General features: G+C 41.7%; 1 protein-coding gene and 1 pseudogene across 10 annotated transcripts in view; one reads left to right on the top strand and one right to left on the bottom strand.

The window, feature by feature from the left end:
- Nucleotides 1-3,666, bottom strand: part of Gphn (gephyrin) — a 420,062-nt gene that overhangs the window by 287,298 nt on the left and 129,098 nt on the right. The window lies entirely within an intron of this gene.
- LOC110307265 overlaps nt 2,189-3,666 on the top strand; it is a 2,734-nt pseudogene continuing 1,256 nt past the window's right edge.

Below are 3,666 nucleotides of genomic sequence, written 5' to 3'. Positions count from 1 at the left end.
TGGGACCTTCAGAAGAGTAGTTGGCGCTCTTAACCACTGAGCCATCTCGCCAGCCCAGAGATTCTTTTTTCCATCTTTTGTACTCTGTTGCTGATGCTCACATCTATGGTTCTTGATTTCTTTCCTAGGGTTTCTATCTCCAGTGTTGTCTCCCTTTGGGTTTTTTTCATTTTTTCTACTTCCATTGTTAGATCTTTGATAGTTTTGTTCAATTCCATCACCTGTTTGGTTGTTTTTTCCTGTAATTCTTTAAGTGATTTTTGTGTTTCCTCTTTAAGGACTTCTACCTGTTTAGCAGTGTTTTCCTGTAATTCTTTAAGGACTTCTACCTGTTTAGCAGTGGTCTCTTGTATTTCTTTAAGTGAGTTGTTAATGTCCTTCTTAAAATCCTCTACCAGCATCATGAGATATGATTTTAAATCCTGCTTTAAATCTTGCTTTTTGGGTGTGTTGGGGGCATCCAGGACTCGCTGTGGTGGGAGTACTGGGTTCTGATGATGCTGAGTGGTCTTGGTTTCTGTTAGTAAGATTCTTATGTTTGCCTTTCCCCATCTGGTAATCTCTGTTGTTAGATGTTGTAGCTGTCTGTGGCTGGAACTTGTTCCTCCTGTGATTCTTTAGCCTCTGCCAGCACTCTTGGGAGTCCAAATCTCTCCTGAGTCCCAGTGGTCATAGCACTTTCTGCAGGCAAGCTCTCCTCTTGTAGGGAAGGTGCACAGAAGTCTGGAGCTCAGATCCACCTCTTGAGTCCTGGGGTCAGAGCCCTTCCTGGAGGCTGACTCTCCTCTGGCAGGGAAGGTGCCCAGGGGTCTGTGTCTCAGCTCTGCCTCTTGCCTGAGGATGAAGGCCCGAAGGAACCCTGTCCAAGAAGCTCTGTTGCTTTTGCTGCCCATGTGCTCTCCTGTGTAGACTAGTCTCAGTGATCCCTAAATCCTGGGTGTTCTAGGGCCTGCTGAATTCAAGCCCAAGATTGTGTGGGGTTGGAACCGACCTGAACAAACTCCAGCAGCTGGTTGGGCGTGTTTCCTTTGTTCCTGCTGGCACAAGACCAGACCCTCCAGGTCTTTTTGAACAGATGTTGCATTCCACTCACCAGTGATCTCAAGATCCCAGGTGTGCTAGGGCGCCTGCAGCATGGAGTGTCCTCTGGGGACCTTGGGACCCTCCGCTGAGTTCCTGCCCAAGATGGCGCAGGGCTGGTTCCAATGGGAATGTACCATTTATATAATTAAAGTGGATGGTCCATCCTTTCGTCTGAGCTCCAAACTTTGTCTCTGTAACTCCTTCCATGGGTATTTTGTTCCCTGTGCTAAGGAGGAATGAAGTATCCACATGTTGGTCTTCCTTCTTCTTGATTTTCTTGAGTTTTGCAAATTGTATCTTGGGTATTTTAAGTTTCTGGGCTAATATCCACTTATCAGTGAGTGCATATCAAGTGACTTCTTTTGTGATTGGGTTGCCTCACTCAGGATGACATCCTCCAGATCCATCCATGTGCCCAAGAATTTCATAAATTCATTGTTTTTAATAGCTGAGTAGTACTCCATTGTGTAAATGTACCACATTTTCTGTGTCCATTCCTCTGTTAAGGGACATCTGGGTTCTTTCCAGCTTCTGGCTATTATAAATAAGGCTGCTATGAACACAGTGGAGCATGTGTCCTTCTTACCAGTTGGAACATCTTCTGGGTATATGCCCAGGAGGGGTATTGCTGTGACTTATTACTTCAGTTATGGCTTTTGCTCTTTAAATTAGGTAACAGTGCATATTAGGCTAAATGATTCACTGCCATCTCCCAACATTTTTAAAATAGTACATGTGAACTGCCTATTATCTATTACTAACTAAAAATTAGGTAAATAGGATCTATGACCTATTCTACCATATAATCTGCCATATACTTTAGATACCTCCCTTTTGTATTTAAAATATATGTTCTATTTACCAAAGTTGTGTGTTTTATGAATAAGCTGATAATTTTAAAAGCCATATTTTGAAGATATGATTCAAGCAACAAACACACCATGAACAAACTACAGGAGGACAAATCAAAGAGCTTAACTGAGGACCCAGGGGGGATTAAATATAAGGAGCACAATATAAGCAACAACAATACCCTACTGTGGAGCAAACAGCATCTAAAACCTGCAAACCAACTGCAGCATGAAATCAAACCTGCCTGTACACCATGATTTTTCATGAATTATTTTGTGCTGTATCTGTCTGCCATGCTTTGCACACAAGAGGCACAGCTGCAAAGGAAGTACTACCACTGGGCTCTAAAGCACAACAAAAAGAACTGGAATGTATTCTCTCACCAGCCAATGGATGGGAAGACATTAGTGTTTGACCAAAAACTATACTCCCCCTAGGAGGAACAACAATATGAACTAATCAGTACCCCACAAAGCTTGTGTCTCTAGTTGCATATGTAGCAGAGGATTGCCTAGTCAGCCATCAATGAATGGGAGGAGAGCCCTTGGTCTTGCGAAGATTATATGCCCCAGTACAAGGGAATGCCTGGGCCAGGAAGTGGGAGTGAATAGGTTGGGGAGCAAGGCTGGGGGAGGGTATAGTGGACTTTCAGGATAGCATTTGAAATGTCAATTAAGAAAATATCTAATAAAAAATTAACATTTAAAAAAAAACATGCCAAGTGTGGCAGGTCATGGAGCCTAACCAAAACAACTGACTATTGACTAGTTAGAGTTCTAAGGCCGATGCACAAAAGATTCATAAGGAAATTCACTCTGAGGGATTATAATGGCCTTCCTGGAATATTGAGAACTTGCAAGTAAACCTGTAACTTGTACAGTTATGAAATAGACCGACACACTAGCAGGAATGTAAGAGAAAACCTCTATGTAAAAATAGACACCCTTGCTGCAGATGAACATTTTACACTAGGTAACCTTGGTGAAATAAGAAAGAACAGGTGAGAAAGACTGGACTTCTGTCCAAAAAAGGATTTTATCTTTCCTTTCAGGACATAGAGGCTTACACAGCTTTGGTTTCTGTCATGGTATACAATTAAGAGTGGGTCCATTATTGAGAACTTAGCAGTTTCTCCAGATACAATGACAGCACTTTTTTTGCATCTGCATTTTTTTGTCTTTAGCTTTCAGTTTTATAATTTCTATTTGGATTCTTTTTGTAACCTTTTCATTTTCAGAAGATACCACATTTGTTTTGATCAGAATTCAGAATTATATGTGATGTCATTTTTATAATAGTTTAAATTTTTTAATTATTTTTTTCTTTATGGTTTTTTTTATTAGGTATTTATTTCATTTACATTTCAAATGTTATTCCAAAAGTCCCCCACATGCTCCCCCACCCACTCCAACACCCACCAACTCCCACTTCATGGCCCAGGCGTTCTCCTGTACTGAGGCATATAAGTTTGCATGAACAATGGCCCTCTCTTTCCACTGATGGCTGACTAGGCCATCTTCTGATACATATGCAGCTAGAGACACAAGCTCTGGGGGTTACTTGTTAGTTTATATTGTTGTTCCACATATAGGGTTGCAGATCTCTTTAGATCCTTGGGTAATTTCTCTAGCTCCTCCATTGGGGGCCCTGTGATCCATCCAATAGCTGACTGTGAGCATCCACTTCTGTGTTTGCTAGGTCCCGGCATAATCACACAAGAGACAGCTATAT

The sequence above is a fragment of the Mus caroli genome, chromosome 12 (genome assembly GCF_900094665.2).
Source record: "Mus caroli chromosome 12, CAROLI_EIJ_v1.1, whole genome shotgun sequence".
NCBI lineage: Eukaryota > Metazoa > Chordata > Mammalia > Rodentia > Muridae > Mus > Mus caroli.
The sequence above is the reverse complement of the archived record's forward strand: the minus strand, read 5'-3'. Positions and strand labels throughout refer to the sequence as shown.